At 36.1% G+C, this 25,477-nt stretch overlaps 1 protein-coding gene across 6 annotated transcripts in view; it reads right to left on the bottom strand.

Moving 5' to 3' along the window:
- Arhgef12 (Rho guanine nucleotide exchange factor 12) overlaps positions 1-25,477 on the bottom strand; it is a 158,115-nt gene that overhangs the window by 106,448 nt on the left and 26,190 nt on the right. The window contains exon 1 of one of the 6 annotated variants that reach the window (XM_071616781.1): positions 24,992-25,047. The exons of the other annotated variants lie outside the window; for them this stretch is intronic. The gene's annotated coding sequence lies outside the window, so the exon portion shown is untranslated. Of the gene's footprint in view, positions 1-24,991; positions 25,048-25,477 lie in introns of those variants that run through there. 6 annotated transcript variants of the gene reach the window in all.

Below are 25,477 nucleotides of genomic sequence, written 5' to 3'. Positions count from 1 at the left end.
TCTATAAGAAAAACTAATTGAACTAATAATTAAGTTTAGTAAGGTAATAGTAGATAAACTCGATATACAAAAATAAATGTATTTCTATATGGACACAATAAACAATTAAAATGAACATATGAATACCATTTATGATAACTTCAAAACACATTAAGTATATAGGGATGAAATATATGCAATACCTATATGCTTAAAACTCTAAAATCTTCTGAAAATTAAAGATGATTACTTAAATGGAGAGAGATATTATGCCCATGCACAGCAAGACTAAATTTAAGATGTCAATTCTCCCCAAGCTCATCTGGATTTAACACAACCTTAACTGAAATCTTTAAACAGAAATGAGTATGCTTATTCTAATATTCATATGAAAATGCAAAGACCTAAACAAGCCAAAATAATTCTTAGGAAAACAACAAGGCTGAGAGTCTTACATTATGTTATTTCAAGATTTAAGATAAAACTAAGGTAATCAAGATATACAGATAAGCACACTGATAAAAAGAATACTATGGGGCTTTTTCAAGATGGCGGCGAAGGGAGTGCATTACCCCCGTGTACTGCGTCACTGTGTGGGAGAATGACGAGTTAGAAAGGCTAAAAGCTATCTTGTTAGGAATTTCCAGCAAAATTGGGGTGCTCCAAAACCTAGAGGAAGGATTTCCATCGCACGAGGATCAGCTACAGGGGCTCAAACGCGAGAGATTTGTCCGCACGGAGGGTCACACTGCTTATTCAGCAAATCGCCCCGCAGCTAGAGTCTGCGGCGCGCGCTGGGAAACGAGGAGATAGCAACGCAAAGATACAGCGCTGCAGTTTCGGCGGGCTTCTGCCAGCTGTGCAATCACCGTACTAAGTGCTGAATTCTGGGTTTGAGACGGGGTAAGGAAGCGGTCCAATTCGGTTCTCCACACCAGTCAGACCACAGAGGAAGCCAGCGGCCACCATCTTGGAGAGCTGACGTCACCATCCCTGTTTTCGACTGATCGCAGCTCATTCAGCCATAGAACAGGTAATTTCAGGCTGCCATTCGCCTGCGGCTCGCAGACAACTTACTCAGGCTCAGTGCTAATTAACCCGCGGAAACTGCTTCTTGGAGCCTGTTCCTATCAGAACATACACTGAGCACGGAGCGGCCGAATTCCGGCTCCCGGAACTGCTCTGGCCCAGGGCTAAAGAATCCGCGGAAACTGCTTCTCAGTCCGGGTCCTGCTGAATACTGTGGAGGTAAATACCAACCGAGCCTTCATAGGCAGTGGCAACAGGACTGAGACGGGGCTTGTGAGGGCCGGTCAGGACTCACCCGTTGTTTTGGTCACCCGGCAAAGGGAACGAAATGCTGCCATTCGCATGGGATACCAACATGGCAGAGATCTGATGTCATCAGAAAGCGGCGGAGGAGAGCACTTCATTGATACCAGCGGCGACAGAAACAGTTGGTCTCCTGGTAAAGAAAGTGAGTCACAAACACCCGAGTGTCTCTCACTTTATCATCAAGCCAGAGGGGCAGAGCAGAGCCGCCGCCCACGCCCGGAACAGGACCAGCGGCCCGCCAGCGTGACCCCAACTGGAGTAGGGGCAGAGCAGAGCCGCCACCCACGCCCCCAAGGTAGGCAGACCTGCGACCGACTGGCAGAACAGGACCAGTGGTCCGCGGGCGTGGTAGGAGGGGCAGGGCAGAGCCGCCGCCTGCGCCTGCAAGGTAGACAGGCCTGTGACAGACCGGCGGATCAGGCCCAGCGGCCTGCCAGTGTAGTACACACGTCACCCCAACTGGAGTAGGGGTAGAGCAGAGCCTTCGCCCGCGCCCGGATCAGGCCCAGCGGCCCACCGGTGTGGTAGTCACGTAACCCCAATTGGAGTAGGGGCAGAGCAGAGCCGCCACCCGCGACCGCAAGGTAGGCAGACCTGCGACCGACCGGCAGAACAGGCCCAGCAGTCCGTGGGCGTGGTAGGAGGGGCAGGGCAGAGCCGCTGCCCGCGCCTGCAAGGTAGGCAGACATGCGACAGACTGGCGGATCAGGCCCAGCGGTCTGCCGGCGTGGTACACACGTCACCCCAATTGGAGTAGGGGCAGAGCAGAGCCACCGCCCGCGCCCGGAACAGGCCCAGCAACCTGCCGGCGTGGTAGTCACGACACCCCAATTGGAGTAGGGGCAGAGCAGAGCCGCCACCCGCGCCCGAAAGGTAGGCAGATCTGCGACCGACCAGCGGAACAGGCCTAGTGGCCTACCAGCGCGACAGACACGTCACCCCATTTGGAGTAGGGGCAGAGCAGAGCCGCCGCCCGTTCCCGCAAGGTAGGCAGACCTGCGACCGACCGGTGGAACAGGCCCAATGGCCTGCCGGGGTGGTAAGCACGTCACCCCAATTGGAGTAGGAGCAGAGCACAGCCTTCGCCCGCGCCCGGAACAGGCCCAGCGGTCCGTGGGTGTGGTAGACAAGTCACACCAATTGGAGGAGGGGCAGAGCAGAGCCGCCGCCCACGCCTGCAAGGTAGGCAGACCTGCAACCGACCGGCGGATCAGACCCGGTGGCCTGCCAGCATGGTACACACGTCACCCCAATGGGAGTAGAGGCAGAGCAGAGCTTTCACCCGCGCCCGGGACAGGCCCAGCGGCCCGCCGGCGCAGTAGTCACGACACCCCAATTGGAGTAGGGGCAGAGCAGAGCCGCCACCCGTGCCTGCAAGGTAGGCAGACCTGTGACTGACCGGCAGGACAGGCCCAGGGGTCCGCGGGCGTGGTTGACACGTCACACCAATTGGAGGAGGGGCAGAGCAGAGCCGCCGCCCGCGCCTGCAAGGTAGGCAGACCGCCGCCCAACCCTGCAAGGGAGACTTTTCAACTATACAAGAGCAATATAAATATATAGGGGGAAACATTTTTCAAAAACACAACAGTTTCACCAAGCAGAAAGAAACGCAAGCAATATGAAAAGACAAGGAAAGAAAGGACCACAAGCAATGCAGGTCAACTCAACTTTAGAAGAGGTAACAGCTGCAGCAGATGGAATGTCAGATAAAGAATTCAGGATATACATGCTTCAGATGATTTGGAGTCTCAAGGAAGACATTAGACAGCAAAATCAGACAATGAAAGATCACTTCGACAATGAATTACACAAACAAATCCAGGCAGCAAAATATCAACTATACAGGGAGATAGAGGTTATAAAAAACAAACAAACAGAAATCCTAGAAATGCAGGAAGCAATAAACCAACTTAAAAACTCAATTGAGAATACTACCAGCAGAGTAGAACACTTAGAAGATAGAACATCAGACAATGAAGACAAAGTATTTCAACTGGAAAAGAACATAGACAGATCAGCAAGACTGTTAAGAAACCATGAGCAGAACATCCAAGAAATATGGGATAACATAAAGAGACCAAACTTAAGAGTCATTGGGATACAGGAAGGTATACAGCTCCAAACCAAAGGAATGAGCAATCTATTCAATGAAATAATACGAGAAAACTTCCCAGACTTGAAGAATGAGACAGAATCCCAAATCCTAGAAGCCTACAGGACGCCGAATGTGCAAAATCATAAGAGATCCACACTTAGACACATTATAATGAAGATGCCCAACATACAGAATAAGGAGACAATTTTAAAAGCTACAAGAGAAAGGAAGCAGATTACATTTAGGGGTAAGCCAATCAGGATAACAGCTGATCTTTCAACACAGACTCTGAAAGCTAGAAGATCCTGGAATAACATATTTCAAACACTGAAAGAAAATGGGTTCCAACCAAGAATTGTGTATCCAGAAAAATTAAGCTTCAGGATGGAAGATGAAATTAAAACCTTCCACGATAAACAAAAGTTAAAAGAATTTGCAGCTAGAAAACCATCTCTTCAAAACATCCTCGGCAAAACATTACAGGAAGAGGAAATGGAAAATAACAATGAAAACCAACAGTGGGAGGTAGGACAGTAAAGGGGGGGAAAATAATCAAAGAGGAAAACAAACCATGTTTAGTAACATAAATAAACAAATATGGCTGGAAGAACAACCCATATCTCAATAATAACCCTAAATGTTAATGGCTTAAACTCACCAATTAAGAGACACAGGCTAGTAGAATGGATCACAAAACAAGACCCAACAATATGCTGCCTACAGGAGACGCATTTCATAGGAAAAGACATACATAGGCTGAAGGTGAAAGGCTGGGAAAAATCATATCACTCATATGGACTTTGGAAACAAGCAGGAGTATCCATACTCATATCAAATAAAATAGATTTCAAGCCAAAGTTAATCAAAAGGGATAAAGAGGGACACTACATACTGCTCAAGGGAACCATACACCAACAAGACATAACAATCATAAATATATATGACCCAAACAATGGTGCAGCTATGTTCATCAAACAAACTCTTCTCAGGTTCAAGAGTCTAATAGACCACCATACAATAATCATGGAAGACTTCAACACACCTCTCTCGCCACTGGACAGATCTTCCAAACAAAAGTTGAATAAGGAAACTATAGAACTCAATAACACAATTAATAACCTAGACTTAATTGACATATATAGAATATACCACCCAATATCAAGCAGTTAGACTTTTTTTTCAGCAGCACATGGATCCTTCTCAAAAATAGATCATATATTATGTCACAGGGCAACTCTTAGACAATATAAAGGAGTAGAGATAATACCATGCATCTTATCTGATCATAATGGAAAGAAACTGAAAATCAACGATAAAAGAAGGAAGGAAAAATCATGCATCACTTGGAGAATGAACAATTGGTTACTGAATGATCAATGGGTTATAGAAGACATCAAGGAGGAAATTAAAAAATTCTTAGAGATAAATGAAAACACAGACACAACATATCGGAATCTATGGGACATGATGAAAGCAGTGCTAAGAGGAAAATTCATTGCTTGGAGTTCATTCCTTAAAAAAAGGAAAAACCAACAAATAAATGATCTCATACTTCATCTCAAAATCCTAGAAAAAGAAGCAAAACAACAGCAAAAGAACTAGAAGGCAAGAAATAATTAAAATCAGAGCTGAAATTAATGAAATCGAAACAAAAGAAACAATTGAAAAAATTGACAAAACTAAAAGTTGGTTCTTTGAAAAAATAAATAAAATCGACAGACCCTTAGCCATGCTAATGAAGAGAAGAAGAGAGAGAACTCAAATTACGAGCATACGGGATGAAAAAGGCAATATCACAACAGACACTTCAGAAATACAGAAGATAATCAGAAATTATTTTGAATCCTTATACTCCAATAAATTAGAAGATAGTGAAGGCATCGATAAATTTCTTAAGTCATATGATCTGCCCAGATTGAGTCAGGAGGATATAGACAACCTAAACAGACCAATATCAATTGAGGAAATAGAAGAAACCATCTAAAGACTACCAACTAAGAAAAGCCCAGGACCGGATGGGTATACAGCAGAGTTTTACAAAACCTTTAAAGAGGAACTAATACCAATACTTTTCAAGCTACTTCAGGAAATAGAAAAAGAGGGAGAACTTCCAAATTCATTCTATGAGGCCAACATCACCCTGATACCTAAACCAGACAAAGACACTTCAAAGAAAGAAAACTACAGACCAATATCTCTAATGAACCTAGATGCAAAAATCCTCAATAAAATTCTGGCGAATCGGATACAAAAACATATCAAAAAAATTGTGCACCATGATCAAGTAGGATTCATCCCTGGGATGCAAGGCTGGTTCAATATACGGAAATCAATAAATGTTATTCACCACATCAATAGACTTAAAAATAAGAACCATATGATCATCTCGATAGATGTGGAAAAAGCATTCGACAAAATACAGCATCGGTTTATGTTCAAAACTCTAGAAAAACTAGGGATAACAGGAACATACCTCAATATTGTAAAAGCAATCTATGCTAAGCCTCAGGCCAGCATCATTCTGAATGGAGAAAAATTGAAGGCATTCCCTCTAAAATCTGGAACAAGACAGGGATGCCCTCTCTCACCACTTCTGTTCAACATAGTTCTCGAAACACTGGCCAGAACAATTAGACGAAAGAAATTAAAGGCATAAAAATAGGAAAAGAAGAACTTAAATTATCACTATTTGCAGGTGACATGATTATATACCTAGCAGACCCAAAAGGCTCTACAAAGAAACTATTAGAGCTAATAAATCAATTCAGCAAAGTGGCAGGCTATAAAATCAACTTGCATAAATCAAAGGCATTCCTGTATATCAGCGACAAATCCGCTGAAATGGAAATGAGGACAACCACTCCATTCACAATATCCTCAAAAAAAATAAAATACTTGGGAATCAACCTAACAAAAGAGGTGAAAGACTTATACAATGAAAACTACAGAACCCTAAAGAGAGAAATAGAAGAAGATCTTAGAAGATGGAAAAATATACCCTGTTCATGGATAGGCAGAACTAACATCATCAAAATGGCGATATTACCAAAAGTTCTCTATAGGTTTAATGCAATGCCAATCAAAATCCCAACGGCATTTCTTGTAGAAATAGAGAAAGCAATCATGAAATTCATATGGAAAAATAAAAGACCCAGAATAGCAAAAACAATGCTAAGCAGGAAGTGTGAATCAGGCGGTATAGCGATACCAGACTACAAACTATACTACAGAGCAATAGTAACAAAAACAGCATGGCACTGGTACCAAAACAGGCGGGTGGACCAATGGTACAGAATAGAGGACATAGAAACCAATCCACAAAACTACAACTATCTTATATTTGATAAAGGGTCTAAAAGCATGCAATGGAGGAAGGATAGCATCTTCAACAAATGGTGCTGGGAAAACTGGAAATCCATATGCAACAAAATGAAACTGAATCCCTTTCTCTCGCCATACACAAAAGTTAATTCAAAATGGATCAAGGAGCTTGATATCAAATCAGAGACATGCCGTCTGATAGAAGAAAAAGTTGGCTACGATCTACATATGATCTACATACATGGGGTCGGGCTCCAAATTCCTCAATAGGACACCCATAGCACAAAAGTTAATAACTAGAATCAACAAATGGGACTTACTTAAACTAAAAAGTTTTTTCTCAGCAAAAGAAACAATAAGAGAGGTAAATAGGGAGCCTACATCCTGGGAACAAATCTTTACTTCTCACACTTCAGATAGAGCCTTAATATCCAGAGTATACAAAGAACTCAAAAAATTAGACAATAAGATAACAAATAACCCAATCAACAAATGGGCCAAGGACCTGAACAGACACTTCTCAGAGGAGGACATACAATCAATCAACAAGTACATGAAAAAATGCTCACCATCTCTAGCAGTCAGAGAAATGCAAATCAAAACCACCCTAAGATACCATCTCACTCCAGTAAGATTGGCAGCCATTATGAAGTCAAACAGCAACAAGTGCTGGCGAGGATGTGGGGAAAAGGGTACACTTGTACATTGCTGGTGGGACTGCAAATTGGTGAGGCCAATTTGGAAAGCAGTATGGAGATTTCTTGGAAAGCTGGGAATGGAACCACCATTTGACCCAGCTATTCCCCTTCTCGGTCTATTCCCTAAAGACCTAAAAAGAGCATGCTACAGGGACACTGCTACATCGATGTTCATAGCAGCACAATTCACAATAGCAAGACTGTGGAACCAACCTAGATGCCCTTCAATAGACGAATGGATAAAAAAATGTGGCATTTATACACAATGGAGTATTACTCTGCATTAAAAAATGACAAAATCATAGAATTTGCAGGGAAATGGATGGCATTAGAGCAGATTATGCTAAGTGAAGCTAGCCAATCCCTAAAAAACAAATGCCAAATGTCTTCTTTGATATAAGGAGAGTAACTGGGAACAGAGTAGGGACAAAGAGCATGAGAAGAAGATTAACATTAAACAGGGATGAGAGGTGGGAGGGAAAGGGAGAGAGAAGGGAAATTGCATGGAAATGGAAGGAGACCCTCAGGGTTATACAAAATTACATACAAGAGGAAGTGAGGGGAAAGGGAAAAATAATACAAGGGGGAGAAATGAATGACAGTAGAGGGGGTAGAGAGAGAAGAGGGGAGGGAAGGGGAGGGAAGGGGAGGGGAGGGGAGGGGAGGGAAGGGGAGGGGAGGGGAGGGGAGGGGAGGGGAGGGGAGGGGAGGGGAGGGGAGGGGAGGGGAGGGGAGGGGGGATAGTAGAGGATAGGAAAGGCAGCAGAATACAACAGACACTAGTATGGCAACATGTAAATCAATGGATGTGTAACTGATATGATTCTGCAATCTGTATAAGGGGTAAAAATGGGAGTTCATAACCCACTTGAATCGAAGTGTGAAATATGATATGTCAAGAACTATGTAATGTTTTGAACAACCAACAATAAAAAATTTAAAAAATAAAATAAAAAGAGTATTATGGACAGAAAAAGTTAATATACTGAACATCATTCAAATTAATAACTTCTGCACTCTGACCAAAAAAAAAAAAAAAAAGTGAAAGGCATTGTTAATGAAATAAAAGCATTAACTACAAACCAGGAGAAGTATTCTCAAAACATATCTAATGAACCAGTTTCAGCACAGGAGGCTGAGGAAGGAGGATAGCCAAATTCAAAGCCAAACTCAGTAACTTAGTGAAGTCCTAAGCAACTTGGCAAGACCCTATCTCAAAATAAAAAATAAAAAGGGCTGAGGATGTGACTCAGTGGTTAAGCATTCTGGGTTCAATCCCAGTACCAACAATACAAAACAAAACAGCAAGACTAGCAGCCCCTTCTCTGGCTTCTCATTCTAACATGATCTTTTTCCCTCTTGCACACAATCCCATCACTGTGATTACACACTGGAAATGACTTTATTTACATTAAGTGGAAAAGGCAAAGCTATTGTAACAGAAGGTTGCAAAGTATTGAATGAAAAGGTGCAAGAGAGAACTTTTTGGGATGACAGAAATGTTACATGTCTTAATTATGGTATTGATGCTTAAAAACTATACACTTATCAAATCTCATCAAAGTATACACTTAGAATGAGTGAACTTCACTCTGTGTAAATAATATCTCAAATAGTTTCTTTTTTAAACAAAGATAAAATGAAGGGAATAAGTCTAGGTGTCTAGAATTTAAACAGATGTCAAACTGACCAGCTTCTTTTAACTTCCTAAATTATTAAAACCTAAATTATTCCTTTAAATAAATTTAAAATCTTTAGAATTTCACAAGAAAGCACACCTTTATTTCAAAGTAGACTTGGAAAGGCTGAACACTTTAAAAATTCAATTCTTGTCTCTGAATGTTATCTGTAAAAATATTTAACATTTCATTGAGCAGAATATATCAATGTGATAACCTTACAATACATAAAACCTAAGCAAAAGTAGCATAACAATTCACCAAACTAGGATAGTCCTATCAGAACATTCTAGTACTTTAAAGTAGAAAAAAAAACTGATAAATACTACTTTGGCCAGTGTTATGGTTTGGATATGAGGTGTCCCCCAAAATTTATGTTTGAGACAAAGCAAAAATGTTCAGAGATGAACTAATGATGAGTTGCAACGTAATCTGTGGTTTAATCCACTGATGTGGATTAACTGGGTGGTAATTGTAGCCAGCTTACAGCTGGAGGAAGTAGGTCACTGGGGGAAGGGGATGCTTTGAAGTTTATATTTTGTCCCTGGTGAGTGGAGCGCATGCTCGCTCTCTCTCTTCTTTCTTCTCTCTTTCCTTCCTGGTTGCCAAGTCCTGAGTTGCTCCTTCCACCATGATATTCTGCCTCACTTTGGGCCAAGAATAATGGAGTCAGCTGTTGTCAATATTTGGTCACAGTAATGAAAAGCTGACTTAAAACAGCCAGGTAATCAAAGTCATCATCAACTGTCACAAATCCTGCTAACAGTACCCTCAATATGAGGTGACAAAGATGGATCTTCCAACAACACTTATTCTAGTTTTGTTGTTTTATACATTGCTGTGGGTATACCCCAGGGCCTCCCACGTGCTAAGCAACTGCTCTATCACTGAGCTACATTCCTACCATTACCCATAACTCCAGTCAAATCATATGAAAAATTCTTTAGATGAATTCTCATTTTACAATATACCTGACTAGTACTCCTCAGAACTGTCAAGGCCATCAAAAACCAAAGAAGTCTGACAAGCATGGTGCTACAGACCTGTAACTCCAGCTACTTAGGAGGCTGAGGCAGGAGGATCACAAGTTCAAGGCCAGCCTAGGCAACTTAGTGGGATCTTATTTTATTCTCTTAAAATAAAAATGTCTTTAAAATAGACTGGGGATATAGCTCAGTGGTAGAGCACTTACCTAGGATGTGTATTCAATTTCTAGTACTACACACACACACACACACACACACGCACGCACGCACACCCCTCATCATAAGAAATTAAAATACTACAGGGAAAGTTGCAAAGGGAAGGAAACCAAGAAAAGAACTGTACAGCTGCTATTTTAAAGAATATAACAATAATTTCGGATAAAAAAATATATTATACAGCCTTCCCCCTTTATATTTAGTATAATGGAAGAGGAAAAAACTAAAAGGAAAAGCCAAAAGATGATGTAACAGAGATGTTAAAAATATTCTTTCCTACTGCTTATACAGCTGTACTCATGGTTTTAACGTCAATTTCAAGACTCCCGTGGATTATAGCAACAACTTACTCTTTGGTGTTTGCTGTATAAGTTTCAAAGTAAAACCAGTTGTTAATGTTCACAGTTTCCATGGTGAATATACTAACTTTGCTTAACACCTGAGACACACACAGTGGCTAATTGTGGGAGGAGGAAGGATAGAAACAGGATCATTCTGAGCATGCTTATTTGAGTTGAAATTATCTTCTCCCTTAGCTCTATAAGCCATTTATCTCCTCTTTCCCAACCTTAACTGGAAAATTAAAGTGAAATGCCAATCTCTCCTGTTTCTTTTACAAGCCTGAAAAGGGTTGATGGGTAAATCACTACTGTACCCTTTTAAATAAAGAGGTAATATAAAAATTTTTGAAATTTCAAAATACAGTGTATTGTGTGGTGAATTTTAACTTAATAGAGCTATGACAGTAATTTGAATCACAAATATATTTGACTTAATGTATCACTCATTAAAAACAAGTTCTTTGCTGTAACCAACATATAGGTAGTAATTTAAAGAGAAATATATTTTTTGATTTTTTTTCTCTGAGTTTACAACTACATAAGGACTGAGACCATTAAACAAAAACTTACATGGTCAGTTTTGCATACTAGAAGTTAATGTGTGCTATGTTGTAGCAGAGGAAATCACCTTTATCACCAGACATATTTAAATTCCATATTTAGATAAATAAAGCTATTGATTAAAGAGTAAACCTTCAAAGGCAGTCACAAAGACCAGCTCAGATATTCAGTAGATCAAAAAAGCTGTTTCTATCAAGTATAATGTTGATACATGTACTTGTCCCTACAAAGTAACCCAGCTAGATCCCCAGAAGTATCACCCTACACTTTATAGATGATTAAATCAAAAAGAAGGACTATTTCTTCCCTAAAAATAAAATAACATAGCAATACCATAATTATTAGACTTTCTTTTTAAGTTTTAACTAAGCAAACACTTCCTTTTTGTGAGAAAAGCATATCTAAAAGTCAAAGCATCTCTCTTGCACTAAACAACAGCTACATGCTCAAAAGATGAGAAATAGGAAGAGCTGTGCAGCAGTTAATGTGAACCACTGGAATAAATGAACTATTTATTTATTTATTTTTGATACTGGTGATTAAACCCAGGGGCACTGTACCACTGAGCTATATCTCCAGCCCTTTTTGTTATTTTTATTTTGAGACAGGGTCTCACTAAGTTGCCTACGCTGACTTTGAACTTGCAATCTTCTTGCATCAGCCTCCCAAGTCACTGGGATTACAAGAGTGCACCACTGAGCCCAGTATACTGAATTACATTTAAAGAAAGAACAATAAAGGAAAGACATTCTGTTATGGGCATCCATAAAAATTTTTTCCATATTTTAATTATTTGTTAAAATAAGTTTTTAAGTTGCCACCATTATCAATATAAGAGTTTCTCATTGTAGAGAAAATGGGGGAAAACTAAAAAATATGAGGGAGCAATAGTTGCTCACTGTAGAGAATACAGGGGAGAGGATGTGAGGAAAAAAACCAAAGTCCTTCCACACATCATCTTACCGGTTAAACAAATAATTATACAGCCATCAAAATACTGTATAACCACAGACTATAGACACTCACATAGAAATAAATCATTTCTAAAGTACACTGCTAAATAAAATTTTCAAGTTAAAAAATAGCACATCTTGGGTATCTTAATTTGTATAAAGAAATTTAATGGTGGTTACCACTAGTAAATCAAATCAAACAAGTGGGAAAGGGGAAGTATCTTGTTACTTTATATCTTATATGGCTGTAAAAGATTAAAAGGCATTTTTATTACTCAAGTTGATAAAAGGTTACTGAAGGTTAATTAAGTTATTCTAATTTTTATGCATGTCTGAAATTTTATATAATATTTTCATTCACTTGTTACACTTTTAAAAACTAAGAAAAATTCCTGTTGAGATTAGATTAATCCTGAATCTTTTTTTTTAGCCTGTATTTATTTTTAATTTAGGGGTAGGTCCCTCTGGTAGATTGCTCTTTTAAAAAATCATCATAAAGCTAAAGTTTAATAATTTTTAAAAAGCAACCATCCAAAGTCCCTTAAAGTAGATATTAGAATAGATATGAAGGGGTAATGAGACAAAAGCTGAGTTAGAGAATCTATGTAACTTTTTTCAAGGTCACTCAACAAACAAATGGTAGGGCTAGGATCTGAACCCAGGACTATCTGACAGTAAATCCTGCCGGCTTTCTACAAAAAGTTAAAATTTTGTGGGGAAAGGCCCACAAAAAATGAGCACCTTGGGCTGGGGATGTGGCTCAAGCGGTAGCATGCTGGCCTGGCATGCATGGGGTGCTGGGTTCGATCCTCAGCACCACATAAAAAAAATAAAAAAAAGATGTTGTATCCACGGAAAACTAAAAAAATAAATATTAAAAAATTCTCTCTCTCTCTTTCTCAAAAAAAAAAAAATGAGCACCTGTCTTACCATCTAAAACAGCATTTCAGTTTTCAGTAAGTAAATCTTTCGAATGCAAGGAGTTAACAAAATAAGGATTCCTATACTGCACTGGTCATTTGCCTAGAGAAGACCAAAATGTATTTGAGACCACACTTGAACCCCACAAAGCAAATTGCTTAACAACAACTGTAGAAAGGTCTGTCCCAAAGAACTTTGTACTGGACCAATGTATGACACAATGTGTGCTAAAGCACAAAATAACTACAATTCAGGGGCATTAAATAATCTTGATGCCAAAGTTAAAGATAGAACATCTATTAGAAAATGTAAGTATTTTGATTAAAGCAGATCAGCAAGCAGCCAGCTATTATCAACAAATTAAAAAGAGAAAGCAGTGACTTTATTTTAATCACAGGCATTACCTTGTTGTTATTACTATTTATCTAATGTTCCCTTAAAAAAGTCTAATGGCCTTAGAGATTTCACCAAAAATTCTAATATTCAAAAGTTCATATTTAATATAAAAATACTGGAAGCTATCACTTGCGGTAGATAATAATCCAAATTAGTGCCTCAAAACTTAGACTGTAACATTAGCTTAGTTTTCCTAAAAAGAATCTGTTTTGGTAAATTGTGCTTTATGTTATCCCTCAGTTTTTCTGTTAATGGTCATTATAAAAGCTAACAAAACATTGATCTCTCACTTACGAAAATGTTACAGCAGATATGTCTCCGATGTTATCTTGAAACTCACATGAACTTTTTTTTTTAATTCTGTCTCCTTTTCTTTCTGTGCACGTGGGCACACACACAGTAATGGGGATTAAACCCAGGGGCGCTCTACCAATGAGCTATATTCCCAGCCCTTTTTATTTTGAGGCAGGCTCTGGCTAAATTGACTTTCTAACCTCAAACTTATGATCCTCTTGCCTCAACCTTTGGAATAGCGGGGATTACAGGCATGCTCCTCTGAGAACAGCACGACATTTTAAGAACTTAACATCAGAAAAATAATACTTGTTACAAGGGAGAAATATATCTACCAAGAGAACCAAATCTTATTTACCATTTTCCCACAGCATTCCAAAACAGACAGATTTAAACAAATGGCTATAGCAGCCTTCATTATTATCACATTTGCATTTATCTCACTGTAATAACTTAATTTGTATTTAATTATTTTGTGTGCTGATGAGAATCAAACTCAGGGTTTTACCACTGAGATATAACCTCAGTCCTTATTTTAACATCTTTAATTGTGTTTGTTCATACATGTGCATTATTAGAAACCACTACACATCCTTTTTTTTTTTTTTTTTTTAGGAGCCTGGGTATAAGTATTGTAATTTTTTGTTTTATTTTGGGGGCTGCTGGTGATTGAACCAGCCTTACACATGTAGAGCAGATGAGGTGCTCTAACTTCCACCCAAGCACTGTAATTTTTAATTTAATTTTTAAGTTATATATTCAAGATATTTTCCTTTCACAATGTAAATTTTTAAAAATACCTACAGTCTGAGTTGGAGTAAATGGACTTTTCTCCTCCATTAATAACTCCTTTTTGCATTTAAATTTTTAATTAGGTAAAAACCTCACACATACCTCATTTGATTTGTGACGGAAATAGTATAAGTGTAAACATTATTCTCCCTATACAGATTAGGGAACAGGGCTCAGAAGAAATGACTTAATTATCAAATAATTTTTGAAGAACAAAGGTAGGGCTCATTTCTAGACATTCTGACCATATACTTTCATCTGTATCATACTACCTTAAATGGAACTTTCAGCCAAGACAACATTAAATTAAAATATCAGATGATAAGGGGCTGGGGTTGTAGGTCAGCAGTAGAATGCTTGCCTAGCATATATAGGGTGCTGGGTTAGATCCTCAGCACCACATAAAAATAAAATAAAGGTATTGTGTCCAACTACAACTAAAACAAAATATTCATATATATATATATATATATATATATATATATATATATATATATATATATATCTCAGATGATAATGGAGGAAAGGACAGGGGAGGAAAAAAAAGAAAGGATGGGAATGGAGGAAGGGAAGGAAGAAATGAAGAAAATAAGAAAGGCAAAAAATGAAGGAAAGAGATTGACCAATCATTCATAATGGTACTGAAAATCATAAAGTACCTAGGAATAATCCTACCAAAGAGTCTTTTATTTTAAGACTTCTATGGATAAAACCACAAATTACTATTGAAGAAGAATTACCATAATTATTATAAAATAAGACCTGAAATTACTAAAAAAAAAATCATGTTCATGTACAAAAAGACAATATCATAAAGATGTCCATTTTCTCCACACTAAATTAAATATGCAATACAATTTCAATTTTAAAAATTCATTAAAGCTGTTAATGAAACTGACAAGCTGATCCCAAAATTCTTCAGGAAAAAAAAAAAAAAAAAAAAGCCAACAATATCAATGAAAATTCTGAAGAAGAAAAAACTAGTAAGGGAACTGGCTATGCTTATAGAGAGAAAGTAATTCAGACAGTTTGGTGTTGGCATAGAAATAGTCATATCAGTGAAAGAGAAAGACAAAACCAACCCACAAATTATGTTAACATTACGTATGACAAAGATGGCACTGCAAATCAATAGGGAAAAGAAATGTATAGTGTAATGGGACACAACTGGTTATCCATAAGAAAAAACAAAATTCAATCCCTCCTCATACCATATTCACAACATTTTGTTAACATTTATCAACAATGTTTATCATAATAATTAGTAGTTTATTAATATTGTATTCACAAAACTAGTTCATTATGTATATAATGCACTAAAATATTTTTTAAAAATAAAAGAAATTCAGGATATAACAGGGATTCAAATTTTACAAAGTATAAAATTTGTAAAAAAAAATCTATGATGTTTAAAGATGTATAACTATGTATCAAAAGCATTAAACATACATGGAAGCAATAAACACCAAATTTACAGTAGTGTTTACTTCTAGAAAGGGAAAGAATAGAACTAAAAAGAAGTACCAAGTAGAGCCTCAACTTTATCTGTAACTTTTATTTCTTCACCTCTCCCCATTCAAAAAATGATGCCAGATAAATAGGTACACGGATGTTCATTATTTCATTTTTTTTTTTTTTGGTCTTATGCTTTGCTGTATTTCACAATGAAGTAAAATGAAGAGGAAAAGAAATTTTAAAACTTAGATGTCTTAAAATCTTATGTCTTTAAACTTGTTTAATAATACTGAGAAAGCCTAACTTTTTAAAATGTAGAATTAGCTTAAAGAACACTTTTATATAACCCAAATAAACTGTTTTTGTTAAAACTATGCCACTCAAATTAATGAAGATAGCATTATAAAAGTAATGCTTAAGGGGCTTAAGCCACTGATTCTCTAAAACTAATACCTGTTTGATCTCCCTTATCTCTGAAATTTACAAGTTTTCAATTAAACCAAAAGATTTGAGTGTACAGTAATTTACTCATTAGTCACTATGTAAGATGATACTGCAACATGGAGATAGCTAAACACTATCTCCAACTCCTCTTTTTTAGCCACTAAAGAATAACCACCTTATTATAAATGCTGGCAAATAAAAACTATTTAAGGGCTAGATGACATCTACTTATAAAAAGCCTCTAAAAGGGAAACATAAATAGAAAAAAGAATGGGTTTTGGTACTAGTTAGAGTAAGGTCAAAACCTACACATCCATAGGATCTTGAGCAGGTTACTGAACCTCAATTTCCTCACAGGTGATTAAACTAAATAAGAATGTTGTAAAAATTAGATAAGACAGGTACATAGATAGCCCAGTACTCAGGATGTCTCAGGTAATAAATAAATACTGATACCCTTTAATAAAATACTGTTACTATTTTAAATCCACAGCAGTTTTCTTCTCTTATTCCACAATGGACTCTTTTTTTATTTATTTTTTTAAATAAATAAAAAATAATAGCGGAATGCATTACAATTCTTATTACACATACAGACCACAATTTTTCATATCTCTGTTTGTACATAAAGTATTTTGAAACCCAATTCATGTCTTCATACATGTACTTTGGATAATGATGTCTATCACATTCCACCATCCTTGGTAATCCCCTGCCCGCTCCCTTTTCCTCCCTCTCCTCCTTCCCTATCTAGAATTCATCTATTTCTCCCATGCTCCCCCACTCCCTACCCTACCATGAGTCAGCCTCCTTACATCAGAGAAAACATTCAGCATTTGTTTTTTTGGGATTGACTAACTTCACTTAGCATCATCTTCTCCAATGCCATCCATTTACCCACAAATGCAAGGATTTTATTCTCTTTTATTGCTGAGTAAAATTCCATTGTGTATATATGCCACATTTTTTATGCATTTATTCACTGAAGGGCATCTAGGTTGGCTCCACAGTTTAGCTATTGTGAATTGTGCTGCTATTATCTTATATTAGACAAAGGTGCCAAAAACATGCACTGGAGAAAAAATAGCATCTTCAACAAATGGTGCTGGGAAAACTGGAAATCCATATGCAACAAAATGAAATTAAACCCCTATCTCTCACCAAGCACAAAACTTAACTCAAAATGGATCAAGGACCTAGGAATTAAACCAGAGACTCTGCATCTAACAGAAGAAAAAGTAGGCCCTAATCTTCACCATGTGTGATCAGGCCCCAACTTCCTTAATAAGACTCCTATAGCGCAAGAATTAAAACCAAGAATCAATAAATGGGATGGAATCAAAATAAAAAGTTTCTTCTCAGCAAAAGAAACAATCTGTGAGGTGAACAGACAGCCTACATCCTGAGAGCAAAATTTTTATCCCTCACACATCAGATAGAGTACTAATCTCTAGAGTATATAAAGAACTCAAAAAGCTAAGCACCAAAAAAACAAATAACCCAATCAACAAATGGGCCAAGGACCTGAACAAACACTTCTCAGAAGAGGAGACACAATCAATCAACGAATATATGAAAAAATGCTCATTCATCTCTAGCAATTAGAGAAATGTAAATCAAAACTATTCTAACATATCATATCACTCCAGTTAGAACGGCAGCTATTATGCATACAAACAACAATAAGTGTTGGCGAGGATGTGGGGGAAAAGGTACACTCATACACTGCTGGTGGGACTGCAAATTGGTGCAGCCAATATGGAAAGCAGTATGGAGATTCCTTGGAAATCTGGAAATGGAACCACCATTTGACCCAGCTATCCCTCTCCTCGGACTATACCCAAAGTACTTAAAAACAGCATACTATAGGGACACAATGGAATCTCTGGGTATTGCTTTTATCATCACAGAAATATTCTAACAGGTTTTTTTTTTTTTAATTATTGAAAACACGAACTCCAGATAGCGCAGAGGGGTGAGAGGGAAAGGAAGGGGACAAGGGTTTAGCAAGGATGGTGGAATATGATGGACATCATTATCCAAAATACATGTATGAAGACACGAATTGGTATGAACATATTTTATATACAACCAGACTTATGAAAAATTGTGCTGTATTTGTATAATAAGAATTGTAATGCATTCCGCTGTCATTTATTTTTTAAAAAATCTATTTTAAAAAAAAGAACCTAAGCAATAGAAATTGTTTTTATGCTGCTTTATAATACTTGGAAAAACTCCTATTGACACATTTTCCCCCAAACCATAGGAAGTTTCAAAGCTATTCATAAATCATAACAATTTTAAGATGTGATTATCAGAATCCTGGATCATCTACTCTTTTTTTCCCACATTATGATTCCTACTTGTGTAAACATCAAAACAAATACAAGATGTCTGATGGACAGCAATTAAGCTTGTTAAAACTATCTAACTCTACTTTGCCATTGTAGCAATGACTGGCTAAAACTTTTTTCTCTCTACTTATTATTCTACCCTCCTGTGTTGGATAGAAATATAGTGACATGTGACCTTAGGGCTAGAAAGATAGGCAAGTTTAGAATTAAGTAATTTGAGTCACAATATTGGAATCAGACTGTGGTCATGTTAATTTACCTGTTGCTCATAGCCAGAAATAGGAAGACATCAGCCAATTCTTTAGAAAAAAAACAGGGAACTAAACAGTCAGTCTGAATTGCTACAACACAGTTTTCACTCAGTATTTTCATTGCCCACAGCATGGCATGAAAAGACCAAAGCAAACACATCTAAATTTAAAATAAATTTGGGGTCCTCAAGGAAGAGCTATTTGGTATTGTTTTCTATTTTTAATTGAACTTTTGCCTCGCAATAGAGGAATAGTTAATGGGATCACTTTTCTGCCTTTTTGTTGTTGCTTTTGGAAGTTCTACCAAGAATATGAATAATTTCCATAAATTTAACTAAAAATTATTCTTCTCTAGTTGCGAAGTGCTCTTTTTCAACTAAGAATATTGTTACAGGTGCACATAAACTGATGAGCAAATCAGCCAGTCTTTATTAAGATAACCAGATCAACCAACTCACGATCTATAAGATGATATTAACACATCTTCAAACTATTTGTCCTTTTTTCCCTTAACAAATTTGAAATAGGATCTTTGACAACATAGGATTTAAAGAACCAAAATTATAAGAAAAAATAAATCTGAAGTTGTTAATGACCTCACTAAATTTAAATACTCCTCAAGTAATACTTTTTAAGAGCTAAATTTTTCATCTCAAATTCATTACATTTACATCAAACATCCAGAAACTTAAGAGTCACCCTAGACACCACTCTTTTTCCTTTCATATTGCTCATTATAGTCATCTCTAATTTTACTATCACCACTGCCCTAGTTCAGGAATTTCTTATATGTACCACTGGATTTTTCCATCTGCATTCCTAGTCTCAATAATTACTTCCCTCTAATCATCTATCAGACTACATACCATTTTTTATTAAAATAAGGATAAAATAAAAACAAAGTTTTCAGTAAAAAGGTTCTCATAACAAAAGATTACACACACACACAATATTTTTTACTGGAAGCCTATAAAATATAAGCATAAAAGAATAAAACAAAAATCATCCATAATCTCACAATCCAGTAACAGCAATTAAATGTAGTACATGTCTTAGAAGTCTTTTTCTTTAAAGCATTATATGTACCTTTTTTTAAAGCACAATTGAAGCTAGGAATACAGCTCAGAAGTAGTGTGTTGGCCTGTCATGCATAAGGCCCTGGGTTCTATTTTAAAAAATGTCATTTAAGCAGGGGAAACAACACCTTATAGGATAAAGGCAGCATATTTAAAAAAGAAATGAGGGCATTATAGCTGGGCACAGTGGCATATACCTGCAATCTCAGCGACTCAAGAGGCTGAGGCAGGAGGATCACCAAGTTCGAGGCCAGTCTCAGCCACTTAGGGAGACCCTAAGCAACTTAGTGAGACGCTATCACAAAGTTTTTTAAAAAGGGGATGAACTGGGGATGTAACTCAATTGGAAAACACCCCTGGGTTCCATCCCCAGTACAAAAAGCAAGAAAATAAATTAAAAAGCATTAACTTTCAAGTTTTATCTCCTCCTCATATCATGGACACTTGTGCAGTAAGCCTTATTTTAAAATGTCTTTAATGCTTACACATATTCTATCAAATAACATAAGAGTTATTTGGGAGTTCCTTGCCATCACAGTTCCTAGATCTACCTCTTCAGAGGCACTAGACTTAGACTGGTTCCTCTACTTCTACTACAAATAAAGCTGAGGTTGATATCTCTGTATAAAAACTACAGCTAAATCTTGATTTCTTTAATATCTTGAGATATTTACTCAAAATGACCTTACTAAATTCAAAATGTTCAAATATTTCTTAGGATTTTGCACTATATGTCAAATTATTTTCTGTAAGGTTTAAACAAATTTATATGCTGAAAAGCAAAGGATGGAAAGAGTACTTTACTGTAATTCTCCACTTTGGGTGTTAAGTATTCATTTAAACTGTAATTAATATTAAAAAATAAAAATGAAGTTCCCAGCACAGGTTGGCATGATCTTGGGAATTTTTCTGAAATTTTCTGGTTGTTACCCATGATTTGGCCTTATGCTATGGCACTATGACCTTCTCAATCTGGTTTGGGACCTGTCTTGGAGGGGAGGCAGTTCCTACTTGATCAACAGTCTGTGACAAGGGGAAGTGGTAAGACTAGAGAAGTTAAAGGCTAAGTAATAAGTGGTCTTAAATGCGAGTTAAGAAACTTGCCTTTATCCTATAAGGTGTTGTTTCCCCTGCTTAAATGCCATTTTAATGATTTGCCACAGTCACATAAGCCCTGAACCATTAGGAACTTAATGTTCTTCTTTAACATTTTCATTTCCAAAAGAAACTTTATTTAAATAGGAAATCAGTACTATGTGACAAAACAGAAGATAATAGTAGAGGAAAAAAATGTGTAAATTATCATTCAAATTCAAAATATTAAAAAATGAAATAAAAGTAAAACATTCCTGGGACCAGGAACAGTAAATCACACTTATAGTCTGCTCATTATAGCAGTCTCAAATAGGAGACATTTCATATTCTTCTAAAAATCTCTTTAAGTCATGACATGACTTTAGTCACACAGCAGAAATTATCCTATCCAATCCACTGGTTCCAGTGGCTGGTCATTTAACAGAAAAGAACAGTTAACAGCCAGGCACAGTGGGGCACACCTGTAATCCCAGTGACTCAGGAGGCTGAGGCAGGAAAGAGCACAAATTCAAGGCCAGCTGAGCAACTTAACAAAACTCTGTCTCAAAATAAAAAAATAAAAAGGGTTACATGTACATATAGCTTAGTAGTAGAGCATCCATGGATTCAAACTCTGGACTGGGGGTGTGGAGATAGGAGAGGTGATGAGATTTAAAACAGAAAATTATTTAAAAACATAGGTTTTACCTTATTTCAACTTAAAATATATAAATGTATAAGCATTTTCCAATTTTTGAATATAGGATCAAAGCTTTTCCTTTAAGTGAGATAATCATGAGGGCCCCATTATGTCTCTTGGATAAGCTATACTAAAATACAATAGTTATAATTTCCCTCTTAGTTTCCTTACAATGGATCAAGAAACAAAAGATGTTCACAAAAACCTAGAGTATATCTTTTCCCCAAAGAGCTAGTAATTGTTTTTTTTAATCCCCAGCTAATTTGACAGCAATTTCTTCAATGACAAATCTCTATTCATATTTTCAAATCACATAAAAATCAGTTTTCATAGATAGAACCTCCTTTTGTGTTCTTATTTCATCAGTTTTCATAATATTTAATTAAACTATCTAATTCCAATACCACAAGCTGAGATTACCACAATCCAAACAGAAAGAATAGAAGTATTGAGACATACTATAGAATAGCTACACAAGCATTTAGCCTACTGTGGATAAAGCCATGATCTACAGAACAAATGAAGTAAGTCCGTTAAACTAAATAAGACTATGTATGTGAGTTCAACCACTGTTTCTCCTACTACTACTCAAATATATCAGTCACTTCTTCCAAAACCTAATAAGGCTTAGCCTCCATTGATGTTGCAGAAATTCATGAATACCTAAACGGCTATACATCTTTACCCCATGTTGTCTCCAATGTTCTGAGACATTTCAAAATTTTTATTTTAACATTAAGCATGAGACTCTTTCTTTGCAGTTTTGTATCATCTCTAACACTTTGGATGCTTTTTGTCACCTATTACAGCTCAAAACAATTTATTAAAAATCTTATAATAAGTATTCCTCACCTAACTTCAAAAATGGAACTAAATATAGTGTTTGGCAGAAAGAGTGAAAAACTCTTTACACATCCATCAACACATTCAGGAAGAATTACAAATATTTCTGGAAGAAGTCTTCAACTGTGACATCATCCGTATGACGGAGACAAGCTTTCCAAATAGATACATCTGGGCAAATAGATTGCTCATGTGACCAACTTAAATTCATACTGACAAATCTGAATATTTTTACATACAAAACGAAGTGAACAAGATAACCATAAAACTAGAACTATGAGATACATAGATAAACAGAATCTAAAGATGACCTTAGAAGGCTTCTCAGAATAAAAAGTTAATTTTTATTAGTATTTAACGATATACCAATGTAGAACATTAACTGAATTACAATCTTTCCAACTACAAAAACTTGAGTTTGAATTCTTGATGTTACAATCAAAATTTTAAAATGGATGTGTCTTACTGATCTCATCTTAGTTATAATCCAAACAAAGGTCAATTTATTGCTAACTGACCAAAAATAGTCTTCTCACAGACAAACTTAAATTCAGGTAGGCAAACTGTAAATGAAAGAATGCACTACTGTATCTATTTCATTTTTCAATTTTTTAAATTTAATAACTGTACTTTTTCTACTGTTGCCATTTATATGTGGTAAACAATATTGGTTTTCTATTTGATGTTTCTTTTGGAAATGGATATTAAAATGTAACGTTACTTAGAGAAAAACATTAATGAACTAATAGTTCAGGGCTTATAAGACTATAGCAGACCATTAAGGTGGTATCCAAATAATCTAAGTATGGGAAATAGTCTACAGGATAAAGGCAAGTTCCTTAACTGCATTCAAGACCATTCTAAATGGCCTTCCAGTCTCGTTTCTCACCACTTCACTTCATCACAAACTTCATGTCCTAGCAATATCCCACACATAACATCCCTTCTTTTTGCCTAAAATGTCCATGTTAGTACCCATATTAACACTATCATCATAGTATGTATATAGTAATATATGTATAATATATATTATATATAGTAATATATAGTATATGTATATATATTATATAGTGTATATATAGTAATATATGCATATATTTAGTTATATATAGTAATATATAATAAATGTTATAATATGTATTATATAATATATACAAAATTTTAAAATGGATGTGTCCTAATGATCTCATCTTAGTTATAATCCAAACAAAGGTCACTTTATTGCTAACTGACCAAAAACAGTCTTCTCACAGAGAAACTTAAATATATATATAATATATAGTAATATATATGTATAGTAATGTATGTATATATATTATTATATACATATAGTAATATATGTATAATATATATACATATTAATACTATTATCTTGTTAGAGTCTGTAAACAAGTCTGGATGGCGCCTGGCATTTTGCCAGAGGGAGTGATTTGTGAAGTAATGCCAGCGAGCCATTAAGTGTGGAGATTCCTTATTGGTTGACTGCTGTATCGAGTTTATGTTAATTAGATAAGCTGTGTGGAATGTATAAATACCTCTGTTGTCCTACAATAAACGGTTTCCACTCCTGCTGTATCAATCTACACAAGTTGTTCATCACCCCCCGGTTATTTTGCCCAGCCAGCCAGACTGCGGCATTATCTTAGTACATATATAGTAATATATGTATAATATATTATATATGGTAATATATGTATAATATATTATATAGTAATATATAGTATATATACTATATATTATATGTAGTAATATGTACATATAACATATTTATAGTATATATAGTAATATATAATAAATGTTCTAATATGTATTATATAATATATACTAACATATTATATATTATATATAGTAATATATGTATACTATATAATATATGTATATTATATATAATATATAATATATATGTATAGTATATATGATATATATGTATAGTAATGTATGTATATATATTACTATATATAGTAATATATGTATAATATAGACTATATTATATATACATATAGGTATATAATATATACTATATATTATATATACACAATATGTATAATATTATATATATACACACACAGTAAAGAGAATGGGGAAGGAAGGAATGGAGGATAAGTAAGGGTAAGTACTGGAAACTGAAATGGAACAAATTATATTCTATGCATTTATGTTAAAATAAATCCTAATGTATAACTATTAAGACGAATTAAAAAATGAAATACACAGTGGCGCATACCTGTAATCCCAGAAGCTCGGGAGGCTGAGACAGGAGGATCGTGAGTTCAAAACCAGCCTCAGCAATGATGGGGTGTTATGCAAGTCAGTGAGAACCTGTCTCTAAATAAAATACAAAATAGGGCTGAGGATGTGGCTCAGTGGACAAGTGCCTACTGAGTTCAATCCTATATACCAAAAAAAAAAAAAAAGAAATCCAAATTTTACCACTCAATACACATGCCACTTAAACTTCCTAAGTTTCTATTTCTTTCCCTATAAAATGGAAATTATAAAATTTATTACCTCATGAGGTCGTTGTGAGGATTAAAATATGTATAAAATGGTAGAGTGGCTAGCACATAATTTTTACTTAATAAATGTGATTTTGAATGGAGAGATTAATGATTATTACAAGGATCTACTACCTCGTCAGAAAATTATTGGGCATTGCAAAAAGATCTGGTCAAAAATATATAAAAGGATGAAGAACAGAGAACCTACACAA

The sequence above is a fragment of the Marmota flaviventris genome, chromosome 9 (genome assembly GCF_047511675.1).
Source record: "Marmota flaviventris isolate mMarFla1 chromosome 9, mMarFla1.hap1, whole genome shotgun sequence".
NCBI lineage: Eukaryota > Metazoa > Chordata > Mammalia > Rodentia > Sciuridae > Marmota > Marmota flaviventris.
This window is presented reverse-complemented; position numbering and strand designations above follow the sequence as displayed.